The sequence below is a fragment of the Halictus rubicundus genome, chromosome 13, assembly GCF_050948215.1.
Source record: "Halictus rubicundus isolate RS-2024b chromosome 13, iyHalRubi1_principal, whole genome shotgun sequence".
Taxonomy (NCBI): domain Eukaryota; kingdom Metazoa; phylum Arthropoda; class Insecta; order Hymenoptera; family Halictidae; genus Halictus; species Halictus rubicundus.
This window is the reverse complement of record NC_135161.1, coordinates 5,330,952-5,358,546: the sequence shown is the minus strand read 5'-3', so window position 1 is coordinate 5,358,546 and position 27,595 is coordinate 5,330,952. Positions and strand designations below refer to the sequence as shown.

The 27,595-nt window shown below is 39.9% G+C and overlaps 1 protein-coding gene, 3 non-coding genes and 1 pseudogene across 6 annotated transcripts in view; 4 read left to right on the top strand and 1 right to left on the bottom strand.

The window, feature by feature from the left end:
• The window catches only part of Dora (zinc finger SWIM domain-containing dorado), a 493,890-nt gene that overhangs the window by 96,377 nt on the left and 369,918 nt on the right, over positions 1-27,595 (bottom strand). The window lies entirely within an intron of this gene.
• Positions 1,166-1,236, top strand: Trnag-gcc (transfer RNA glycine (anticodon GCC)). The gene has a single exon. It is a non-coding gene; the product is annotated as a tRNA-Gly (tRNA).
• Trnag-gcc (transfer RNA glycine (anticodon GCC)) lies at positions 1,502-1,572 on the top strand. The gene has a single exon. It is a non-coding gene; the product is annotated as a tRNA-Gly (tRNA).
• Positions 1,821-1,887, top strand: Trnag-gcc (transfer RNA glycine (anticodon GCC)). The gene has a single exon. It is a non-coding gene; the product is annotated as a tRNA-Gly (tRNA).
• On the top strand, positions 7,279-8,440 carry LOC143360131 (histone-lysine N-methyltransferase SETMAR pseudogene; annotated as a pseudogene).

Here is a 27,595-nt window from a genome sequence, read left to right as displayed (position 1 = left end):
GAGAGAGAGAGAAAATATGGGAAGGTAAAAGAAGAAAAAGTAAGAGGATCGCGAGTGAAACGGCCGAGTCGTTTCGCTTGCGTAAGAGGGAGAGACGTAGTTAAAGGATCGGTTCGACGAGCCGAGAGCCGAGAGCCGAGAGAGTCGGGCCCGGCCAGGTGCATTGACTTCGTTCCTCGACAAACCGGATATCAGAGTCGAATACTTGTCCTATCGGCGAGCTTTCCTTCGGGTTCTGCCGGCAGCCATTGTGCCCGGAGTCCCGGATCGTCCTAAAGTCGATCGCAGCCAGGATTTTCGCTCCGACCACCGGAAATCACGGTTGCAAACGATCGTGAACGAGTGTCGGCAAAACGGATTGCAACGCCGGAGTTGGCACCGTTTGTAATTTGTCCCAAATGTTGGATCGTTGAAGCGCAACACGACGCAGCCCCGCAGACCGTCGTATATTTTCGTGCATCGAGTGGCCGGTCCACTTCCGGCCTTTCGGAAATTCGAACATGAGGCGAGCGCTTGAAGAGAACGACTACTTCGAGGACCTTAGGGTCATAAATTGTCATCCCCCTTCGACTTTCACTTCGGTTCGAGTGTTACCGTTCTGTCTCTGTATCGGGAAATAACATTCGGGACAATTTCGAATATGGGACTGTATCCTCCATATTTTTCTAGCGTCTTTCCTTACGGACTACCGAGCATAAGTTTGGGTGGTGAACTGTTTGCTCGAAGTATCACCGCAAGAATCGCGTGTAACGCTCACACGGATGGCAAGAGCCCCGGTACTTAACGTTAAATCGCGGGCCAACGCACACGAGAACAGACAGTCGTCCTCTCCGGCTCGTTCTCTTTGTTATGCTCGGGCCACGAAAGTGCAACGGCCGACCCTGAACCAGAGTCATCGGCGAAACTGACGAGGGCCATTCGTTATTGTCTCGGTCTAGCCTCGACCTCCAGCGATATGCTCGTTTCACACTGTTAATCCTGAACAGAGAGATTCAAATGGCAATGCTGGAGAACGTAGATCGGCATACCGAAAATTACTCGAATTATTTTAGTAAATTTCAGCGACGATGTTACTCTACGAGGGTAGCTTATAGCTATTTGTGATAGAGAAATTAGAGCAACTATTCTGCCAGACCAACTGGAGCCAGAGTTGAGTAAAACACAAGCATCGGTGGTTCAGTGGTAGAATGCTCGCCTGCCACGCGGGCGGCCCGGGTTCGATTCCCGGCCGATGCAATTCCTTCTTTTTATATTTCTTTTTTTTTTTTTTTGTTGAAAATCTTATCAACAATCGTACGAGTTTTATTTCTTTCTATGCCCGTTATATTTCTCCTTTCTTGGTTTTGTCTAATATACTCTCTTAAATAATAAGGACGGATCATCAAAATGGTACGTTTATACTCCAATTTATAGATGTACTGGAGGAAAAGAATAATTATGGATTGTCTAACATGGAAAATATTTCTTCTACTCAGCCCCTGAGAGGCCGACTTGCACGTGAGCATCGGTGGTTCAGTGGTAGAATGCTCGCCTGCCACGCGGGCGGCCCGGGTTCGATTCCCGGCCGATGCAAATTTCTTTTTTATATTTTTTTTAATTGAAAATCTTATAAACAATTGTACGAGTTTTATTTCTTTCTATGTCCATTCTATCTCTCGTTTTTTTTTTCTTTAGTACACTCTCTTAAATAATAAGAGACGAAGTAGGTCATCGAAATGGTACGTTCATACAGCAATGGAGAAAGGAGCAGTTATTGATTATGTAACATGGAAAATATTTCTTCTGCTCAGCACCTGAGAACCGGAGTTGCACGTGAGCATCGGTGGTTCAGTGGTAGAATGCTCGCCTGCCACGCGGGCGGCCCGGGTTCGATTCCCGGCGGTAAGAGGGCGCAGCTTCCGTAACAGTAACACGCGTGACAAGAGCTCCGTACGATAGTGTATTAATCATCCTGTTTAAAGCCCACAGAGTGATGTAAGAGTGTTTAGTGTTCAGTTTTAGCGGTCTGAGACTATTACTGATAATAAGTTCGGTGCTTGCCCTGCCGTGTTAGCATAATATACCAATTTGCGATCCATCCCTATGCCAAGGGATAAGGCGGCCATATTGTACCGCTCCGCTTAGCGCATGCGCCTCCTAGAACATCAGAGAGAAGGCCCAGCAGCTTGCCCACGCGGCCCCCCCTTCCCCGCCGACGGTCAACTCGAACGTCAGGGAAGCGGGGCTCGCCCCTGGATACAATACACATCTCCAAATGGAGCGCCCTAATCAACACAATCAGCCGGGCTCCAGCAAGGAAAATGTGCCCCCCGCGGGCACAAGCTCGAGGCATAGGTCTCGATTAAATCATTCTCTGAGGGAAATTCTAAGCAAACCTTTCACAAATGATATGCTAACCAGAGCTGCATTAAAGGAGTTCAATAAAAGCCCTTCCTCAGTCACTCCAAAACTAATAAAAAAAAAAAGACCGCTAGCAAGGTCAACTGAAGACATCAAGCAATCAAGCTCTCACCCGAGCTCAGGCTGGATTCAGCCAAAGAAGACATTTAAAAGTCAACCAACCACCGACCACACGGAACAGAATAATATTATATCGGACAACGTATTTTTACCACTGTCCAATGCAACTCCAGCTGACGCAGCCAATCCCTCAACAATTAATATCACTGATCAACCCACAGTTTCAACACAAGACAGCTCGAATAGCAGCAACCCGACCAGAAGCAGTAAACCGCCACCCATATTTGCTGGTAACATTAACATTACAGACCTCATTAATACCCTTAAGCAATCGTTACCTTTGAGTAACCAATTCTCGGTTAGACAATATGCAGAACTAGACCATACTATTTATTGCAAAAACATGGATGCATTCAACCTTGTAAAAGTACACCTAACTCAGAATAATATTAAATTCTTCTCGTACACACCTAAGCAATTAAAACCGAAGAACCTCATTCTGAAGGGCATCCATGGAAATTTCAACGAAACTGATTTGCTCAAAGAAATAACGGATCTCAAATTACCGCAAGTAAAAATTCAAAAAATAACGAAGATAAAACTAAGCAAGGCCAACCATGATCAATTCTGCTTTTTGGTCCAACTAACGAATGATAGCTCCACCACCGAACTAATTAAAATTAAAACCCTGATGTACCAAATGGTAAAATGGGAGCCGCTTAAAAAAAAAAGAAATTCACCAGTGCAGGAAGTGCCAAAGAATGGGTCATACCAGCTCTAATTGTAACCTGGACTACAGGTGCGTTAAATGCAAAGATGCCCATGGCCCTGGCGAATGCAAGGTCCCCCTGAATTCAGATCGTACCGCAATCTACTGTGTTAATTGTGACACCTTTGGGCACCCTGCATCCTATCGTGGCTGCCCCTACTATCAATACTTACTGGAAGTCAAAGCAAGGGACGACCAGATGAAACAACTCAAGAGAGAAGAAAAAATTCAAAAAATACATCAAAAAGTAAATCCGCAGGCTGCGCAGCGTTACCACAATACAGTCTCTCATCATGCATTGAGTTTACCCAACGAGTCAGCTCCTCCTCTTTCTAACGCATGGCTTTCTAATGCCAACAACAGCCAGCACCTATTCCCGAGAAGTAACTCCAATTCTAATTCAGATAACCAAACCCAACCTAACCTAAGCTCTAGCAATATCATGGATCAAATTAAACAGATGATCACTGAAACCATAAACTCGCAATTAGCTTCCATCGTATATATAGTCAACCAAAATGCAACCAAGATTAACAGATTGTACGAATCCTTTAATATTAACGATGAATAATACACCCTTCAGCATTCGCACAATAACTGAGCTGAAAATGGCAGCAATTAATGTAAACTCACTTGTCTCCCTCAACAAACGATACGATCTGCACCAATTTATTATTGCTAATGATATTGATATTGCTTTAGTATCCGAAACCAAGTTGGCAAGCAGATACAAACTCCAATACTCTAACTATAATATTATAAGGAACGATAGACAGATCAACAAAGCGGGAGGTGGTACCGCCATCCTAATCAAGAATCACATTCCATATGAGACTGTCCATACCCCTTCAGCCAGGAACAACCAGATCTTAGAATACACAATAGTCAGACTCAATCTGAAAAATAATTACCAGCTGCTCATAATAGCAATATATGCAAATAACAAAGATAAATCCATCTACATCAAAGAAATGAACTACCTTTTTGAGAAACTCAAACTACACCAGCCAAACCTCTATTACGTCATTGCAGGAGATCTGAACTCTAGACATGTAGCATGGGGTGACAGGGATACAAACACAAAAGGAGCAATGCTCAAAAAATGGGAAAATACAGCAGCACTCTTATACCGAGCTAAAATAATACCGCCAGACGGACCTACATTCCCAAGCGCTAACTCTTACCTAGACCTTTGCATAACAGACGAAAGGGTCAATCTCACCGACCTCAACAACAACAAAGTTACAACGATGCACTACAACAGTGACCACAGAGCCCTAGTTCTAACTGCCAGCCTGATCAACACCTTGGAAACAGTCAACCCGGATGAAACTCATAGATTCATGTCTAAGAAAACAAAATGGGAAAAATTTACGAAAGAACTTAACCGAAACTACAATCAGGATATCCCATACAACAGAAACCTGTCAACGAATGAAATTGAAGCACACCTTGCAGAAATTGAGGCAGCGATCAAGATCACCATAGCACAGGTAGTTCCAAAATACAAACCCAACGACAACATCCTTAATTATGTCAATACCAAAATCAAAAAACTCCATAAATATAAATCCTTCGTACTAACCTCCTTGAACAGACTATACAAACTCAACTTCAATACACACCAACATAACATAGCATTCCATAAAGAACTTCTTGCAAATATAAATTACATACTAAAACTAGAATATGCCAAGTCGTACACAAAATATTGGGAATCGCAAATCAAATCCATAGATTACAGGAAAACAGACACTTTTTTTTCCTAGGATAAATCGATTCTTTAGACCAAAAGCCCAACTTAAAATTGATCATATTACAGTTCAAAAAGAAAACGAAAATTTAATATCTCGATGTAACTACCAAAAAGAGGATTTCATATGTCACAACAATGAATTTTATATACAAAACTCAGTTGACATATTAAACATAATTGGTGCGTACTATGAGACGATCAACTCCCCCAGACATACCAATTCTTCCAAATCAATTAAAAAACTAGTAGACACAGAATCATCCCAGTTAACCAATACATTTACAAACAACCTCAATAGTAACTCAACAATAACATGTTTCTCCGATACCAACACAGCAATTAGTCCAAATAGAGTAGATAATTCGCTATTCTGTAACCCTTATTACACCAGCTACATCCTAAAATACTTGCCAAATAAATCCTCATCTGGCCTCGACGAGATCCCTCCAATTGTTCTCAAACATCTGCCCAATAAACTCATAACCGCGTACTCAGTAATATTTAATAATTGTATTAACTGCAGATATTTCCCAGACAGCTGGAAGACTGCCAAAGTCCTTCCAATTATTAAAAAAGGTAAACCGCCTGATGACATTGCTAGTTATAGACCCATTAGTCTCACCCCAGCCATCAGCAAGGTATTTGAAGCCATCATACACAACGCAATCACACAGCACACCTCAAACAACAGAATCATTCCGGATACACAATTTGGATTCAAACACAAGCACTCCACCATCCACGCAGTCCACTCAATCACAAACATTATCACCAAGCATGTTCACAAAAATGAAACAGTTGGAGCATGCCTCATAGATATTGAAAAGGCCTTTGATTCAGTGTGGATAAATGGCCTTATCTATATTTTAAACGATCTCAACTTCCCCTCTGATCTCATTGAAATTATTTGGAGAATGATCACAAACAGGAGATTTGTCACCTGGAACGGTGAACATCTCTCTACTTTAACGTATTACATAAAAGAAGGCCTTACTCAGGGTACAGTCAACTCCCCCTTACTTTTCAATATCTTCACTCACAGTATCACAAATCTATTTCAGCTCAACTCAAACAATAACACGTATTCTGCAGCATATGCAGATGATCTCATAAATCTAGTAGCAGACAGTCACCCAAATATTGTCCAAGACAAACTTGAAAAGCTAGTTAACAATCTAAACCAGCACTACCTTAACTGGAATTTAAAGATAAACCCTTCCAAATGTGAGACAATCCTCTTTCATAAACCGCTTAGATTTATAAACAGTTCCAAACGTTTCCATATAAACAACTTTCGCATCTCAATTCAACACAACAATAGTAGCTTCACAATCCAACACAAAAAATGTGTCAGATATTTAGGAGTTCAACTGGACTACCTTCTTAAATTCAACATTCACACTAATACTCAACTACAGAAAGCCACAAACTTATTCAGAAAATACAGCAGACTCTTCTTCAATAATTCCCTCTCACAAAGAGCAAAAATAATCTGCTACCTTCTCCTGATACGTCCCATAATAACGTATGCCGCCCCCATCTGGTGGAACATGAACGCTGCAACCATGGAAAGGATACGTAAATTCGAAAGAAACTGTATACGAGCCGCCTTACACATCTACAGAAAGACTTTCAACAACCACTATATAAACAGCAAAACCATATACAACCTTGCCGATATTCCCCGTATCGATTGCCACATCCTCAAACTAATACGTGACTATTTTGCAAGTATCCCAGACACAGAGAACAAAATCCTCACCGACCTACTCCATATTGATATACCTGACGCAGAAGAATGCATGGCATCGGGGCATATCTCCCCTCAGATTTTTATGCACCTTGACAAAAGTGGGCTAATCCAAGATAGCATGAATATTCCAATAATCTATCACGCAGCAAGAGACAGGGCGGACAAATCTTTTAAGTACAATTATACCACGAACCCCCCAGTTATAAAATATTCCACATCTCTTCCCGACAGAGACAAGAACGACTTTCACCGTCTGTCTAAAAAATACTGGTGGCTAGTAGAAGATGCTAAATTTATAGATGACCTTAGAAGGAGAAGTCGTAGAAAAAATGAGCAGAGACGCGTCATTTAAATTAATGTAGCGTCACATTGATCACCTAGATTTATTAAAGTGTGCAATCTATCATGTGCAATTTAGTATACTATAATTAGTATGTAAGCTCCTAGCATATATTAGGTTAAGTAAAAAGTTCTGAGCGTTTTTCGCTAGATGTCTTCAGCGAGCCATATCTCACGATGTTCACATCGTATCGAGTCATAGTATACGGCAATTTCAAGGTGATATTACGCATGAATAAAGGTCTTTGTTAGTTTTTTGTTTTGGTGAAGCCAGTTGTGTGTTACAGCGTTCGAAAATGGAGGTAAAAAAAGAGAAAATTCGATACATTCTTCAGTACCACTACGACCAAGGTGAAAAGGCGGAGCAGGCAGGCAAAAAAATTTGTGCTGTTTATGGACCCAATACAGTATCGAATGCAACAGCAAAGCGGTGGTTCCAACGATTCCGTTCTGGTAATATGGACGTCGAAGATGAGGCACGCTCTGGTAGGCCAATCGTCGAAAATGTGGACAAAATCATGGAAATCGTCGAGTCGGACCGGCATGTAAGCACTTATTCCATTGCCCAGGAACTGAAGATTAGCCAGAAAACCGTTTGGAATCATTTGCATAAGGCAGGCCTCAAGAAGAAGCTCGATGTATGGGTGCCACATGAATTGACGCAAAAGAACCTTTTGGACCGAATTGATGCCTGCGATTCTTTGTTGAAACGTAACGAAATCGACCCATTTTTGAAGCGGATGGTGACTGGCGATGAAAAATGGGTCACATACGAGAATAACAGCCGAAAAAGATCGTGGTCCAATCGCGGTGTGCCGGCCCAAACGATCGCCAAGCCTGGATTAACGGCCAAGAAAGTTTTATTGTGTGTTTGGTGGGATTGGAAGGGAATCATCCACTACGAGCTGCTCCCATCGGGCCAAACACTCAATTCGGACCTCTATTGTCAACAACTGACCAGACTGAAGCAGGCCATCGACCAGAAGCGGCCAGAATTGGCCAATAGGAAGGGTGTAGTTTTTCATCAAGACAACGCCAGGCCGCACACATCTTTAACGACGCGTCAGAAGCTCCGAGAGCTTGGCTGGGACGTTCTATCGCATCCGCCGTATAGTCCAGACCTGGCACCAAGCGATTATCACCTCTTCAAGAATTTGCAAAATTTTCTTGATGGTACAAAACTGGCCTCAAGAGAGGCTTGTGAAAATGAGCTGGTCAAGTTTTTTACCAATAGGGACGAGGACTTCTTCAACCGCGGAATTATGAAATTGCCTTCAAAATGGACAAAAGTTATCGAACAAAACGGCGCATATTTGATCTAAATCGAATAATCCTAACTATGTTAATTTCATCGTCGAAATAAAGCGAAAAAGCGCTCAGAACTTTTTACTTCACCTAATATATAGATTTATATACCAAAGACATAGTTCTTAACCTAACCGCTACTCACGGAATTTATTATAACCTAGTTTAAGTGTACAATAGTCACATATGTACAGTGACTCACGAAATTGATCACATAGTAGTTTGTTTCTAGTTTTTCTTAAAATACAGTTTTCTTAGGACAGTTAACGCTTGAACAAAGTCACGTAGGTTGTTTGTTTACATCTCCCCTTGACGCTGAATACAATGTTAGTTGATCTGGTCCTTCAGATCTAGCTAGTAGTGTCCGAACTGTTGCTTGCTGCACTTGATCGATTTTGTGAGTTTAGATTTTCAAAGTGTAAGAATTTTGTTTGGTTCCTGTTAACCTTTTTCTTCGCTTATTATACACTAGATTATTCAACTGTAGTCAGTAAGTAATATATAATAGTCAGTAAGTACGCACGAATTGTGTAATAGCTTATACGATATTATTTTTTTATTAATATTTAATAATATTTTGTATAGTGAAACCAATCGCTCAAAACGTCGTACAAGAGATCGTAAAAGAACTTAAGGCAGGTGTTTCACATAGAACACTAGCAAATAAATATCAATGTTCGGTAGGAATGATTAGCAATATTAGAAAAAAATATGCAGAGAATGTCACGAGGAATAAAGCTGGCCGTAAGCCGAAACTTTCCGACACTATTAAGCGTAGTATAATTCGTTCTATAAGGTCAGGAGAAGTAGATAATGCCGTACAAATAAAAAATAGGTTGAAAACATTTGATAACATACACATTAGTGCTGAAGGAGTTCGGAGAGCATTACGAGAAGCTGGTATGAAGGGAAGAGCCAAAGTGAAAAAACCGCTCTTAACAAAACGCCACATGATGTTACGTTTAAAATTTGCCAAACACTACGTAAACTTTTCTTTACAAGACTGGGAACGCGTAATTTGGTCGGATGAGACTAAAATAAATAGATTTGGGTCTGATGGAAAAGAATGGATCTGGAAAAAACAAAATGAAAAGTTAAGCCGGCGACTTGTTCGTCCTACAATAAAATTTGGAGGAGGAAACATTATGGTATGGGGCTGCATGACTGCCTTAGGTGTAGGTATGGCTCATCGTATAGATGGGAGAATGACGGCAAAGGATTATGTAAATATTTTAAACACTTCCTTGGTAGGAAGTATGCAAAAGCTGCAACTAAATATAAGGGATACCATTTTCCAACACGATAATGATCCCAAACATACGGCTCGGATTACCAAATCATGGCTCCAAAGTAAAGGGTTTAATGTTTTAGAATGGCCACCTCAGTCACCAGACCTAAACCCAATCGAAAATCTTTGGAGCCAATTAAAAAAAGACATGGCCGATTTCCAAGAGACAAATTCCAACTTGTCTTTATTATGGGAAAATGTTTTGAACAAGTGGAACCAAATTACAAGTGAACAATGTAAAAACCTCGTTGAAAGTATGCCCAGGAGAATTCAAGCTGTTATTGATGCCAAAGGCGGATATACAAAATATTAAAACTATTAGATGCTAAGTCACGTTATTGATCAAATTCAGTATTCTGTTTATTGTTTAATTATTGTTCTAATAAATAATATTTCCGATACGTTCTGTATTTTTTTTATTAAGAGAACAACTTCAGTTATTGATCAGATGCATTTCCAAAAATCTATAATTAGTCACTACATTTTGATTAAATAAAAAGTATGGCAAAGGAAAGTATTTGATCAATTTCGTGAGTCACTGTATATATAAAGCAACTACACACATACTTTCACACGCGCACACACACACACACACACACACACACACACACACACACACACACACTCTAGATATTATAACGGGTTTTTTTCTTAATCTTTTTTTTCGCCTGTGTCAAAATATCGATCGACAATTAGAACTTTATTGACATGTCGATTAATCCCTCTACTGTGCAACCCCCCTACTAATAATGATATGAAGCGACGCGCCAAAGATGTTCCTACCTCATAAGACTGTTATATATTAACAACAGTATTATATTTGTTGTTTTTCGTATTTTTATTTGCGCCTCTGATGTAAAAATGTGTTAAACCTCAGCAAATAAAAACTTTTTAAAAAAAAAAAAAAGGTTCGATTCCCGGCGGATTCCCGGCGGAACCCTCGTTGGGGTAAGACGTACCGAGAGAGCGGCCAACGACGCAGGTATACAAGGGAAACTTTGGAAGTGCGCTTCGAGCATGAGTCGGGAGTGTGGAGTGTAAAATTTAAGTGACTCTGTTCCTTTGGCGCTAACAAGTCTCGTAATTTTAACGCGTCCTCGCCGTGTATTCAGCCAAATTTCTCATCAATACGCGGTAGGTTAGAGCGGCCATCTTGCTTGCACCGTACGACGCATGCGCGCTCGGGCAGCTAAGGAGAAAGGCCCGCGCGCCCATACGGCCCCCCCTACCCTGTCACCGGTTCATCATGAACGACAAGGGAGAGGGGCCCACCCCACACACAGCTACCCAAAACCAAATGGACTTCAACATTGAGCAAAGCCGACCAGGCACAAGCAAGGAAAATAGACCACCTGGGCACTCAAATACAAACATAAAATTCCGTTCTAACAGGTTTCTGAATCAAATGCTAAACAAACCCTTCACAGCAGATAAATTAGCCAGAGCTGCACTCAAAGAGCTCAACAGTCGTTCATCCTCCATCACCCCTAACCTAACGGCTAAAAAAAGACCATTATCTCAAATAACTGAGAAAACATTAATGCAACCTACCTCGAACCCGCCCAGGGAATGGAAGCTCCCGAAGAAAACCTTCAGAACCCAGATAGGCACTAGCCAAGCAAGCCCTGGCACTATACTAGCAGACAACATTTTTGCAAAGCTTGATATTCAAACTCCATCACACGTAGCCAATCCTACTGATACACAAAGCGATAACCCCAGCACAAGCACATTGGAGAACACCCATAGGAACGATAAGTCAACCAACAGCTGTAAGCCACCACCTATATTCGTGGCGAATGTTAATATCACAGAGCTAATTGGTTCCTTAAAACAATCAACCCAATTGAAAAACCAATTCTCCATCAAACAGCAGGAGGAACTAGCTCATACTGTTGACTGCAAAAGTATAGACACCTTCATCTTAGCTAAGGAACAACTATCACAGGACAAAATAAAATATTTCTCGTACACACCGAAACAATTCAAACCTAAGAACCTCATCATAAAAGGTATTAACGGAAATTTTACTGAAATGGACCTCCTCAAAGAAATAAGTGAGCTAAACTTACCCCAAGTTAACATACAAAAAATAGCCAAAATTAATCTGAACAAGCTCAACAAGGACCAATATAGCTTTTTAGTTCAACTTACAAACGATAGCTCCACCACAGAACTGATCAAAATAAAAACATTACTACACCAAGTAATTAAATGGGAAACGCTCAGGAAAAAGGAATTACATCAGTGCAAAAAATGCCAAAGGCTGGGACACACTAGCATCAACTGCAACTTAGGATATAGATGCGTCAAATGCAAGGAAGTACATAATCCGGGGGAATGCAAAATTCCCTTGAACTCTGATCGCTCAACATTATACTGTGTTAATTGTGAGGCATATGGGCATCCTGCTTCGTATCGTGGCTGCCCATTTTATCAGTTCTTCCTAAACATTAAATCCAAAGAGGAACAAATGAAACAATATAAAAGAGAAGAGAAAATTCATAAAATCCATCAGAGCACCAGCTCGCAGGCTATACATCGCAATAGCACTGCAGGCCCACAAAGAACCAATAACGCAATCTTCGCAGCAGCACCACCACCACCGAACGCATGGTTGTCAAACCCCAATAATGTGCAACACCTATTCGCAGATAACATCAACCCCAGCATAAACTACGGTACTCAACCCAGCTCAAACCCAAATAACTTCATGGAACAAATAAAACAGTTAATTACTGATGCTATAGGTTCACAATTGGCTCCCATAATCCAGGCTATCAGCAACAACTCAATAAAGATAAATGAACTATATGATACATTCAACTTCCACGATGACTAACACACCATACAACGTCCTTACAATACCTGAGGTCAAAATAGCCGCCATAAATGTTAACTCACTCGTCTCCCTCAACAGGCGTTACGACCTACTGGAATTCATTAACGCCAACAACATTGACATCCCTTTAATCTCCGAAACTAAGCTATCGAAAAGATACAAATTGCAATTCTCCAATTACCACATAATCAGGAATGACCGGCAAGACAACAGCACTGGTGGAGGTACTGCAATCCTAATTAAAACACACATACCATACGAGACAATCTACACTCCATCATCCAGAAATAACCAGATACTTGAATATACAATCACCAAAATCAAGCTAAAGCACAACTTACACATTTACATCATCGCAGCATACGCCAACAACAAAGATAGAGCAATTTATATCGAAGAACTAAACCACCTATTCGATAAGCTAAAATTACACCAACACAACCATTACTATGTGATAGCCGGCGACCTTAACTCCAGACACACACTGTGGGGCGACAGATCCACAAATAAAAAGGGAGCAATGCTTAAAAACTGGGAAATCTCAACTGCAGCAATATTCTACCGCTCCATAATACTCCCACCAGACGCACCAACATTTCCCAGTGCTAACACATATCTAGATCTAGGTATAGTAGATGGAAGATTAGATATCCCTGACCTCTCCAACAAAAAAATAACTACGGCATACTACAACAGCGACCACCGGGCACTCATCTTCACCGTAAAACTACCAAGCAGCACAGAATCCATCAACCCAATCGATGCACGCAGATACACTTTCAAGAAGACGAAATGGAAACAGTTCAGTAAAAAGCTGTCCAAAAACTATAACCTAGACATACCGCATAATAGAAACCTAACAACAGAAGAAATTGAAACCCATCTTACAGCAATGGAATCACTGATCAGGCACACCATAGCTCAGAAATAATGAACACAGATACACCTGATATAGAAGAGAGAATGATAACAGGATATATACCCCCACAAGCATTCACCCACATAGACAGGATGGGTCTAATACAAGACGAAATGAACATTCCGATAATATATCATGCTGCAAGAAACAGAGCTGACAAAACCTTTAGGTACAACCATACCTCGAACCCCCCCAACATAAAGTACTCCACCACTTTACCCGACAGGGACAGAAACGATTTCCACCGCCTGTCAAATATATACTGGTGGTTGACAGTAGATGGTAAATTCATCGACGAACTTAGGAGGCGAAAACGCAGAAGAAACTGACAAGGAAACGTCACCTAATACAATAGTAGCCAAATTAATCTAAACGTGCAATTAAGCAAGTGCAATTATCTAATAAGTATAACACACCTAGATAACCAAGTGTGATATGTAAACATATAAACATAACCTAGCCTCTAGTCACTAGGCAATTTGTTAATTTAGATTAAGCACACACAACACACTTGTATATAAACCACACACACACACTCACATACACACACATTCATCTAAGTTACTTAACAGGGTTTTTTTTTGCAATTTTATTTTTTAAGCTGCGATATAAATACAGCTCGACATAAACGGACTCAGTCGATAGTCGAATAAGCGCCCCCTACTGTTTATTACCCTCCACAAATATTGTAATGAAGCGACGCACCAAAGAGTTCATACTTCAGAAGACTGATATATTTAAGGTTGTTTTTTTTGTAGTTTTATTTGCACCTAACACTATAAATATTGTAATAAATGAGCAAATAAAAACTTTCTAAAAAAAAAAAAAAGGTTCGATTCCCGGCCGATGCAAATTTCTTTTTGATTTTCAAGCATATTTTTACATTTTACAATTTCGAATTTGAAGACCACCACAATATCTAAAACTTTTGTTTCCGTAAAATCTGTATCGATCAAATTGCATACCAGATAGGGAATCCGAGGAATGAATCCAGCACCCAGGATCTAAGTGAAGAGTGCAAAGAGTTAACGACACCGCGGTCAAATCGATGCGCGCCTTGTTGTTCTTGAGTGCATCTTACTCGCGTGCAGAGTGGAGTGAAGAAAACACGTGTAAACTGTTAATTAATTAATGTTGGTTGACGAAGGAATGGAAACACGGTGTCGTGTCACCGGTTAAGCAGAAAAAGAGAGATACTAGAGACGGAAAGTGGGCGAGTTCTCAAGCTGCGCGACCAGATGTGCACAGTCGCCACAGGACCACTCGAGATCCTTAAGAAGGCTTGTTTTCAAATGACACCACGTGTCCGAATTGAGTTTAAGCGTCCTCTGCTCCGAAATTTCGGATGCTCTGTTTCTACTATCCGAAGCACCTGCTTTGTACTGTGCTCTCTCGAAGCTTTCACGTTTGGAGATATTTGTAGTAACAAATTGGAGCGACAGGTATATATAAATGTACGATAATAACATGAAACGTGCGTTAATGAAATCGGAGCAAAAATCAAACAGATTAGAGCAGTCGTCGCTCGTGTATCACGATTAAAAATAATATTCCATAAGATCCTCGGTAGTATAGTGGCCAGTATCTCCCCCCCCCCTCATTTCATCAAAATGTTGTGGAACATGCTACACGGAAAATCGTTCCGCGTAACAGAGGGGACCAACACCGCCACAAAAATATTCGATATAAAAAACGGCCTGCAACAAGGCACTATCAATTCCCCCATCCTGTTCAGCATACATATAAGAACTCTTACAAATGTAGGGCTTAAATAGCGAACCATACAAGAAAGCAATAGCTTTTGCAGACGATTTATTAATATACGTCAACAACAACAAGCCCTCGACAATACAAAAACCAAGATTATTTTCACACATGGAAACTCAAGATAAACGTCGATAAATGCGAAACTTTTCCGACCTTACATCTCCACAATATCCGATGCCAATTATGACGTAAGAAAGCATTCCAAAGATTTTCACTTGCAGAACTCCAACAACAAATCAGCAAAAATCCACCATAAAAACGTGGTTCGCTACTTAGACGTACACCTAGACTTCAAATTAAATTACTCCAACCACATAGATATACAAATAGATAAAGCTCAGAAAGCCTTCCTAGCTAATAAAAGACTATTCTATTGTAAGGACCTAAATACGAACGTCAAAATCCTGTGCTATAAGCTTCTACGGTGGGTCAAAAAAGTATTAGCACAGCCAGTTTTCTTTGAATATCTTTAAACTATAAAGTAGTCTATTAATATTAACTATGCTTATTAGTGTCTTTTGACACACATGAATAGCATGTTTATTAAGAATTCTCAGTTATTTGTTATAAGGAAGTAAAGTAAAGAAAACGAAAATTCCGTAGTCAAAAAAGTATAGGCACAGATATACGGTTTTACTATAAGGCTAAGTGTTACTGGTTTTCGTACGCGACAAATTCGGTTTTAGGAACGTAAACATAAACACTGTTATGAATTGCTTCCCTCAGTTAACACAATCAGTTTGTGTTTACACTTTGAACAAGAATCATGTCTGTGAAGAAGAGCGAGTTATCCTTGTGCGTGCGAAATAAAATTATTTCATTGTACAAAAGTGGTGAAAGTTACCGAAAAATCGGTAATTCATTAAATTTAAATTTGTTTTCTTCCCAGTCGTTCATCAACCGCTATCCGTTACGGTCAGTTATTTGTTTGCAACCAATTGTTCAATAGGTTATGGGCCCAGAGAACGCAATCTCTGTGGACAGATAAAAAACGTGTACGCGCGCGAGGCACACACGTTAGAAACACGTATACGGGTAGCGTATAAGCCGTGTGATTCGGTGAACCGTGTGATTCGGCAGATCGGATAGCAGTGCGTCTCTAAAATTTTTTTTTTTGTTTCTCCCCGTTCGCAATAAGATGTCGGAGGCGATCTCCACGCGAAACGTTGAGAAGTTCAACGGGAAGAATTTCCTAATCTGGAAATTTCAGATGAATGCGATATTCATCGCGTGCGGTATCGACGACGTCGTGAACGGGACGCGAGTCAAGCCGGCGGCGCACAGTGGTCCAAATCGAGAAATTCAGTGACTTTTTGTTATAACATTTGTACCATAAGAGTTATCGGGATGAAATTTGCACTAAAATTCATTAAACAAATAGTCAATTTGAACTAAAGAAAAATTAATATTTTTTAAATTTGTTAAACAATAATTTCTTATTAATTTTCATTGATATTTTTCACTAAAAAAAAAAATTGTTTAAATACAATCTTCCAAACCATTTTTTCTTTCTAAGTGTGTATTTTATATTTGTTTCACACATGCAATGTTTAATGAATTGGGAAAAATGTAAATTTGAGGAGTCGGGTAAGGTAAAAACGTCACATAACTGTGTCAAAAGATATTTTTTATAATAATTGATAATATTTGTAATATTGTATATAATATAAAATAATTTAGTAACATTTTTGTAAATCTTTTGCGATAAAAATGTGATAACAATGATGGTTTTATAATATAATAATAATAACATGAAATATGAAAAAATAATATTTGTTTATACTTTGTCAGTCTTCATTCTCAAATGGTTTTGTCTAGCATTATTTTTTATAGTCCATCCATTTCAAAGCCTGCCTTTTCTATTATTTAATTATTAATAATTCAGCTTCTGGTTCTAAATTTTGTATTCTTTTCTTACATGATTTCACTCGCATTGCTGACATGTGCGGGTCCGATGTCAATAAAAGTCTGCAAAATACATCTTCATTTGTTAATATTCTGTCTGATTTTCTTGTATGTTTGTATCTAAATTGTTTAAAGTCTTTGTGACGTGTTTCTTGAGCCTCCTCCGATAATTGTCCGATTGGTAATAATGCGTGTTTTATTACATCTGCACCATGCATTAATAACTTATGGACTGAAGCAGGCATGGGATACCAATCATATAGCGCTACAAATTGTTCCGCAGTACTAAGGGGACGCGACGCGACGTAACATTGTCAGTTTTAAACTGCTATAATTTGCAAAGGCGAAAGAGTGCGGAAATAATTTGTATACCATCATATAGAGGAAGGTGTACTGAAAATAGTCCAATTTGTTAGAAACTGGGACTTCCTGGGACTTTAAAGATATCTCTTACCGAATATAAAAAATTTTTTTAATTTTCTCCATTTAGTCCAGCATTAACTTTTAATACATTGTGCAGACTAATTAATAATGTAAGACACGATTTCTGATCGCAAAAATCTGCTCTTTAATTTAAAAAAAAAAGCGCGAGAAAATATTAAATAGGAATGTCAGGGCATCGCATCAAAGTGAAGCAATTTTTCTCGTGAAAAATACTCTTTTTAAAATGTCCAGCTTTCAATATTTATTACAACTATAATATTTAATAAATTGTACTAATTTCTCCATTTCCGAGGTCTATGGACATTTGGGAAGCAATGTTCATTGATCAGGTATCGATACATGAAAGTTCATTTTCGGGCCAAAAGTCACTGAATTTCTCGATTTGGACCACTGTGCGGCGGCCGACCGCGAACAATTGAAGGTGTGGTGCAAGGATGACGCCAAAGCCATGTTTCTAATTTCATCGGCTCTGGAACCGGTACACATGCAAAGCCTTTTAACATGCAAAAGTTCGCGCGAAATGTGGACCAAATTATCCGCGATATTCGAGCAGAAATCTGAGACGAATAAGTTGGTTCTGACTCGGCGATTTCACGAAGTCAAGATGGAGGCAAATGATTCTGTCGTGCAACATGTGGCCAAAATTCAGAACATGGCGGCCCAACTGGCCGATTTAGGTAAAACAGTTTCGGACATTGCGATAATGGCGAAAATTCTGGCGAGTCTTCCCCCAAGATATAATGCTCTGAGGACTGCATGGGACAGCGTTGATCCAAGACGACAAACGATTAATTATTTGGAGGAACGGCTTATCCAAGAAGAAGCGAGAAACGCTACGGATGACGAGGCCGTGACGGCACTCGCTGCTGCCGCAACGAGAGAGAGAGAGAGAACCTCAAGTGAAGAAGAAGGAAAACAAAGCCCAAACCAGAGGAAAGGGGAATAAAGCAAATATGGAGTGCTTTTTCTGCCACAAAAGAGGACATTTTGCCTGGGAATGCCGGAAAAAGAAGACGAAAGGTGAAACGAGGAATGATTCATCCGGGGAGTGTGCATTCGTGGCATCCAAAATGGACGACAATCCGAGTTCACGGAGGTTTTCTGACCTAATTACGGAAATGGATGAGGACGACATATGGCTCTCGGACAGTGGTGCGTCAAGACACATCACGCATAGGCGAGAATGGTTCGCGTCTTTTATGCCATCCGTTGGGGAACAAGTGGTTCTCGGTGACAACGGTGTTTGCAATGTTCAGGGTGTCGGCTCGATCGATATAAGAAAACTCGTGAACGGCGCTTGGCATTCTTCAGTGATTGAAAATGTGCTTTATGTGCCAAAAATCCGAAAGAATTTATTCTCAGTCGGTGTGTGTGCCGCGAAAGGTTTCGATGTTACTTTTTCGAGTGATCGCGTGTGGTTCGCGAAAAACGGAAGAGTTCTCGCCGAAGGACACAAACAATCGAACAGCGTTTACCGAATGTTGTTCGTCGTGATTCAAACCGGCTGCCGCGACATGATAGAGGCGAATGTCACTATGCCAGTTCGCAGTCTTCGACTGTGGCACGAGAGACTCGGGCATGTGAATAAGCAAACTCTTCGGGACATGGTGATTAGACAGTTAGTTGCCGGTGTGAAACTCGCAGACATTGACGATTTCTTCTGCGATGCCTGTCAATTTGGGAAGTCTCATCGAACGCCTTCGAGAGATTCGAATGGAGAGAAACTGTGGCAAGTCGGTGAATATTTTCATTCGGACGTGTGCGGACCCATGTCTGCGCAAACACCGGGTGGAGCGAAGTATTTTCTCACGTTCATCGACAAAGCATCGAACTACGGGACTGTTTATTTTATGAGATGCAAGTCTCAAGTGAGCGAAAAACTAACGGAATTCGCAAAATTGGTGCAGAACAAGTTCGGTCGAGCAATTAAGAGAATTCATTGTGATAATGGTACCGAGTACGTCAATGCAGACGTGAAGAGGTTTCTCGCGAATAGAGGAATAACCATGACAAATTCTGCTCCGTACGCACCCGAGCAAAACGGGAAAGCAGAACGAGCGAATCGTACGATCGTCGAAACTGCTCGCACGATGCTGCAAGCGAAGAATCTGCCCATCTTCCTTTGGGCAGAAGCAGTGAACACAGCTAAATATTTATCTGCAAAATAGGATCGTATCCAGAGTCCATCCCGAGGAGACACCGTTGGAATTGTGGGAGGGTGTGAGGCCCAACGTGCAACATCTAAAGGTTTTTGGCTGCACAGCGTTCGTCCATGTGCCGAAACAGTTCCGTCGAAAATTTGATGCGAAGTCAAAGAAGGGTATTTTCGTCGGATATCAAGATTCATCCGAGAATTACCGCATTTTCGACCCGGTAACGAAATCGGTTACGGTGTCTAGAGACGTCACGTTCAACGAGGGAGAGACTGGAACGGAGTATGAACTGGACGGTGTGAATAGCGAGATTGAGCTGCCGTCGCATGCTCCGAATATTGTACAAGAGGAGGTCCAGTCTCAAGAAAGAGAGGAAGAAGATGCTACGACAGCACCGCAGGACCACACGACGCGTATTGGCCCATATGGTCTCCGGGATCATACCGTGCGAAGATACCAGGCAAACTTCGTTGATCACGTGCCGTTAACGTATCGTGAAGCAATCACAGGTCCGGACTCGGACCAGTGGAAAGAAGCCATCGCCGAAGAGCTGAAATCTCACGAGGACAATGCGACCTGGACACTTGAGAAAAGGAGTCCTGACATGAGACCCCTCGATTCAAGGTGGGTGTTTAAGGTCGTGCAAGACGCTCTAGGAAGGCCCATCAGGTACAAGGCGAGACTCTGTGCCAGGGGTTTTCGTCAACGCGAGGGTATAGATTACCAGAAGACATTCGCTCCTGTCATTCGTTACGATTCCCTTCGAGTTTTCTTGGCAGTGGTGACACAGCTGGACATGGATCTTATGCAGTTTGACGTCAAGACTGCGTTCCTTCATGGTGACCTGAAGGAAGAAATATTCATGGAAGTTCCCGAAGGTTTAAACGTCGCAGCGAACGAGCCGGTGGTGTGCCGTCTGATGAAGCCGTGGTATGGGCTGAAGCAAGCAGCGCGATGCTGGAACGAGAAGCTCAGTGACGTGATTGTGAGGCTCGGTCTGAGCCAGTGTGAGAGTGACAAGTGCATTTTTCGGGGGGCAGTAAACGGTGAAAAAGTGCTCCTTGCCATTTTCGTGGACGATGGACTCGTTGCCTCAAGGTCACAGACTGCGTTGAGAATCGTGTTGAATGCATTGAGTGAATCATTTGAGATAAAAATGGGAGATTCATGCTGTTTTATTGGTTTGCAGATTGAGCGAGATCGTGTGAGAAAGAAATTGTTCATTCATCGAACGGCGTATGCGACAAAAATCGTCGAAAAATTTTGTACGAAAGGTGTGAAGCCTGTGTGTGTACCTGCGGACTTGAATGCGAGATTGTGTGCAGTAAGCGAGAACGAGCGTGCGCTCCGGGATGTGCCTTTCCGCGAGGCAGTGGGTTCTCTAATGTTTTTGGCGATCGTGTCGCGCCCAGATATCGCGTTCGCGGTAAATAATGTCGGCAAATTTTCGAGTGCCCATGATAACTCTCATTGGCAAGCAGTCAACAGAATTCTCATGTATGTACATATCGGGTTCTCTTGATTTCGGAATACTGTATCAAGCGCATGAGAGCGAAATGGATCTCGTTGGTTTTTCCGATTCCGATTATGCTGCCGACGTTGACACTAGACGTTCCATTTCGGGTTTCGCATTTTTCCTGTGTGGCGGAGTGGTGACATGGGCGTGTCAGAGACAAAAGATTGTCACTCTGAGCACCACTGAAGCCGAATATGTCGCAGCAGCGGCTGCTGCGAAGGAGGCCGTTTGGCTGAGGAAAATGTTACAGGATCTATACAGTCTTGAGGATTCTCCAACGATGCTATTTTTGGACAATCAAAGTGCAATCGGACTGGTTAAAAATCCAGAATTTCACAAGCGCACCAAGCACATTGACATAAAACTCCATTATATTCGAGAGCGGGTGGAGGCAAATGAGTCGAGCGTCCAATACATTTCCTCAGAGGAACAGCGTGCCGATATATTTACAAAGCCTTTTTCGAGAAGCCGTTTTGTTTTTCTTTGTAGTTGTCTCGGAATGTGTAAGCGTGCAAGCATGTAAACGCTTGAGCTGTTCAAGCAGGGAGGGTGTTGAAAGGATTTCGAGGCGAAATTGTGCTCGAAGCAGCTCGGCGTGTTTGCATGTGAGCGAGTTGCGGGTGCGTTGTGCGTGCCCGTGGAATCCGCGCGGTGTGTGTCCGCCTTGATGCGAATGCTGCTGTTTCTCGTTCTTTTTTTTTTTCGTGCGTGTATGTTTTCTTCCCAGTCGTTCATCAACCGCTATCCGTTACGGTCAGTTATTTGTTTGCAACCAATTGTTCAATAAAATTTCTCGACAGTGAGAAATGTAATTAAAAAATTTAAGGAAACTGGTAGCGTCGAGAACAAACCGCTCTGATGGAAAAAGATTTGTATGGAGAAAACCAAACACCGAATTAAACCAAAAGAATATTATTCCTACAGTAAAACACGGTGGTGGTCACGTCATGGTATGGGGCTGTATGTCATATCATGGAGTAGGAAATTTGGTTTTTATTGACGGTATAATGAATGCAGACATCTTGTATATCGACGTGTTCAGAAATAATTTATTAACGAGTGCAACAAAAATGGGCATAAACGGAAAGTTTTTTTTTCCAACAAGACAATGACCCGAAGCACACGGCAAGGAAACCAAGAAAATGATTATTACAGTACCAAACCAACTCCCTACACCACCTCAATCGTCGGATATTAATCCGATAGAAAATCTTTGGCATATTTTAGATTTAATCATTCGAAAAAAGGAAATAAAGAATAAAAATGACCTAAAAGTGACGCTTTTAGAAGAGTGGTCCAACATTTCATCGGAAATTACGCAAAAACTTGTCGAATCGATGCCTAATCGATTACAGGCCGTAATTAATGCCAAAGGGATGCACACCAAATATTAGGTAAGTTCAATATTTTTCACCTTGTTTATTATTGTGCTTTCCTCGATAACATCACACGTGTGCCAATACTTTTTTTTTACTATGGATTTTTTGTTTTCTTCGCTTTACTTCCTTATAACAAATCATTGAGAATTCTCAGTAAACGTACTATTTATGTGTGTCAAAAAACACTAATAAACATAGTTAATATTGATAATGTATTTTGTAGTTCAACACTATTCGTACCGACACTTCACGTATTCCTACCTCGACCGGTCAAATGAGAGCACAACTTATATTTTTTAATATAGAATGAAGATAATAGCCAATTTGACTGTATAAAAATATAGTTTCTTTTATTTAGGAGTATATAATGTATATTTTATTCGTTTTCACCGCATAATATTTCGTTTACTATACCCTGTTGGGCGTGATGTTCCCCTAAAAATATTATGAATAGGTGCTCTTCCAGGATTAGATCATTCTTTTACTTCTTGCCAAACAGTTCCGTCTACAGCAGTTTCGATTACTTCTTCCTCATTCTCACTATCGGAACTAACTAAAAATCTCCTTCTCTTTCGTCCTCTACGTACGCTCGAAACATTCTCTTCGTCCTCATCGGTGTTCGAGTCGTTCTCAAATAGATCATAATTTTCCGCATTGTCATTTTCAATATCAAAAATTTCGAACGTCTTGACATTTTGGGAATGAATATTCAAGGGATAAAATAAAAACTAAAATCTAAAAATGTAAATCAAGATTGATAAAAAAATGAACAAAAGACAAAATGTGAAACTTACTACGAAGTATTGTTGGTTTGTTCACTTTTTTGAAAATGACACTTACAACACGTAATACAATATAAAATAAAAGTAGAATAATAATAGAATAAAAATACAAAATAGTAAAAGACTGCCGAATATGCTCCTTGGAACTTTCACGTTTTGATGCTCTCTGTTCAGGTCACAAGACTTTACCGATTTGAATTCGTGAGAAGACGTCTAGGCATCCCCTTCGGCTATGATTTTATTTATTTTATAATCATAGTAGATAAGACGGTGTAAGAAAATCCGAGATTCTGGACCGCTTCGAATACCAATCATGCAAATAAACACCGCGAGGCCGATAGGCGAGCGAGAACTCTAAACACTTTGAAGTGCCGTAAAGCAGTCCCTGGAAGGCACTTTTCGGCTAAAATCATGCCACAACTGCATTACCTTTCGTTTGTAACGACTTTATAGTTTCGGAATTGAGTCTTTGAAAGAATACTATTACAAAAAGATATAAATCGTTCTACCGGTCAAATGACCGGTCGTGGTAGGTAAGACAGACTACAAATTTTTCTCAGAAAATAAACAATAAAAAAAGAAGTACATATTGAAAAATGTATTATACGCATATTTTAGGAAAAGTCGTGAAGTTCAAAGGCGATTCAATTAGGTTGTACATAGGACATTCTAATCGAAATTTTAAAAACGGTCATTTGACCGGTCGCGGTAGGAATGGTGTTAAAGATATTCTAAGAAAACTGGGTGTGCCAATACTTTTTTGATCCACTGTAAATACGAACGTCAAAATCCTGTGCTATAAGCTTCTAATACCGACGCGAACCGATTCGCAGCGTTGGAGGTAGACGAACCTTACCCCTCATTAACCTAAACGGTCGCCCAAAAGAAGCGGAAGGACGCAGCCATCGTAGGTCAGAAAAGGCCCAGACCGAGCGAGGACACCCCAAGCGCATCGAAGAAGACGGACACGGCTCAACCCTTTACCTCAACACTCAACCCTGCCGAGAAGTGCCAGGTGCCATCGGTACAAAAGACGGATAAAAGCGCAATAAAAGCCGACAGCGCCAAACCACCACGATCACCAACCATGCTGCAAAAACGGTCATAACGGCAATAAAAAAAGCAGGTATCACGGACAATTTTACTATTAGAAATATTGGCGGCAACATGCACATAATAGAAACCTTCAACATAGTCGAACACAAAAAATTCTGTATTTTTCCCAAAAGCAATAATTTCAAATTTTTTACTTACACGCCCAAGAACGAAAAATGCAAAATATAGAATCGGAGGAAATTCTATCTGAATTGAAAAGCCATAAAATCGAAGGACTTAACTTTTTAAACGTCAACAAATTCAAAACCCGAAACTACGTAAAAACCAACAAAAAACCTGCTAATATTCTTAGTGAAATTATCACCAGACAGTACAATAGAAAAATTCAAAAACGTTAGAATAGTGTCGCACACTGTAATCACCTGGGAAAAATTGAACAAATCGGACCAGGTGCGATCCACTAGATTATAGATGCGTCGTCTAGATTATAGCAACGCCAAGCCACCCTCCACTATAATTACCGACCATGCCGCCTAATTCGTCATCGTAGCAATAAAAAATGCAGGCATAACGGATAATTTTACGATCAAGAATATTGGCAGCAATAAACATATACTACAAACACACAATGTAGTAGAACACAAAAAAATATGTATTATACTAAAAAATAACAACTTCAAATTTTTCACATACAATCCAAAAAATGAAAAATGCGAAGTAGATTTATTAAAAAATCTAGACGGCGACTTTGATCCGGAAGAAATTTTAACGAACATAAAAAATCAAAAGATAGAAGGACTTAATTTCCTGAGCATAACCAAATTCAAAACTCGCAACTCGATAAAAAACAACAGAAGCCTGCCAATATTTTTAGTCGAGCTATCACCGGATAGCAATCTAGAAAAATTAAAAAATATTAAAGCAGTGTTGCACTCTGTAGTCACTTGGGAAAGACTAAACAAATCGGTCCAAGTGCAATGGAGAAGATGCCAGAGGATTAATATGTTTACAGTTGTATAAAATATGAATAATTACTAATTTTTTACAACATTTAGTTGGTTTTTGTTAATTAAACAATATATTTTAAGTGATTTATAATTAAATATAAAATACAACAAAGTTAGTAATGGACCTATGTAACACAGAATGATTTAACAAGTACTAGATGTTATCAAAGAAGACGTCATTTTTAATTATGGACAAAAAGAATATAATTTTGGAAACATTATAGTAAATGTTACTTTTTGGAGATTCAGACGTATTCCTCAAAGAGATATTAGCAAAAATTAACTATTTATTAAAACTTGAATACGCTAAATCCTACACAAAGTACTGGGACTCCTTAATCAAAACCATAGATTATAGAAAATCAGACTCCTTTTTCCCTAAAATAAATAGATCCTTCAGACTTAAATCACAACTAAAATTAGACAACATCACTGTGCAAAAAGAAGATGAAAATCTCTTTTGTAGATGCAACTACCAAAAAGAAGAGTTTATATTCCACAATGATAAATATTACGTACAAAATCCCATAGATGTTCTTAACATATTCGGAGCTTACTATGAAAAGATCAATTCACCTAGATATACCAACACCTCCAATCCCATAAAAGAAATAGAAGAGAAAGATGCATCTAGACTAATCAACATATTTAAAAATAACCTTAGAAGTAAAACAACGATAACAACATTCTCAGAGACCAATTCAGCGATTAACCCTGATAATGCAGCGAATTCTCTCTTTTGCAATCCATTCCATACCAGATACATCTGCAAATACCTCCCGAATAAATCCTCATCAGGCTTAGATGAAATCCCTCCGATTATATTAAAACACCTGCCTGGGAACCTTATAATCGCATATACAATCCTTTTTAATAATTGTATAAACAATAGATACTTTCCTGAAAGCTGGAAAACAGCTAAAGTCCTTCCAACTCCTAAATTAGGAAAACCTCCAGATGAGATCTCCAGTTATAGACCCATTAGCCTTACCCCAGCCATAAGCAAAGTTTTTGAAGCCATTATACAAAAATCAATTACCCAACATACTACAGACAATAGGATCATCCCAGATACACAATTTGGGTTCAAACACAAACGCTCTACCACCCACGCAGTACATAAAATTATAAACGACATCACTACCAATGTACACACTAACAAGATAGTCGGGGCTTGCCTCATTGATATAGAAAAGGCTTTTGACTCTATATGGATAAAGGGCCTGATCTATGTACTCAACGATCTCAACTTTCCCACTGATCTCATTGAGATAATATGGAGAATGGTTACAAAGAGAAGCTTCGTCACCTGGAATGGTAATTTATTTTCAACAATTTCATACACAATAAAAGAAGGTCTTACACAAGAAACAGTAAACTCTCCCATATTATTCAATATTTTCACACATAATATCACTAATCTATTTCAACTGAACACCAACAATAATACATACTCTGCAGCATACGCTGATGATCTAATCATACTAGTTGCAGATACACATCCTAATATAGTACAAAACAAGCTTGAACTCCTGGTTAACCAAATCAACCAGCATTACCTTAAATGGAATTTAAAAATTAACCCAACTAAATGTGAGACTATTCTTTTCCATAAACCACTCAGATTCCTCAATAGCTCTAAACGACACTACATTAACAAGTTCAGTATAGCAATACAAAACAATAATAACTCTTACCCAATACAACATAAAAAAAGCGTCAAATATCTAGGAGTACACCTCGACTACCTCCTTAAATTTAACATACGTGTCACCACACAATTACAAAAAGCCACCAATATGTTCAGAAAATATAGTAGACTCTTTTTTCATAAGTTACTATCACACAAAGCCAAAATAATTTGCTACCTCTTATTAGTCAGACCAATAATTACTTATGCTGTCCCGATCTGGTGGAATGTGAACGCGGCAGCCATGGAGAAAATACGTAAATTAGAGAGGAATTGTATACAGGCTGCATTACACATATACAGAAAAACTTACAACATCCACTTTATAAACAATAAAACACTTTACAACCTAGCCGATATACCATCTATTGACAACCACATACTTCAAGTAATACGTGACTGTCATGCTAGCATTCCAAACACAGAAAACGATATCCTTATAGAAATAATGAACACAAATACAAC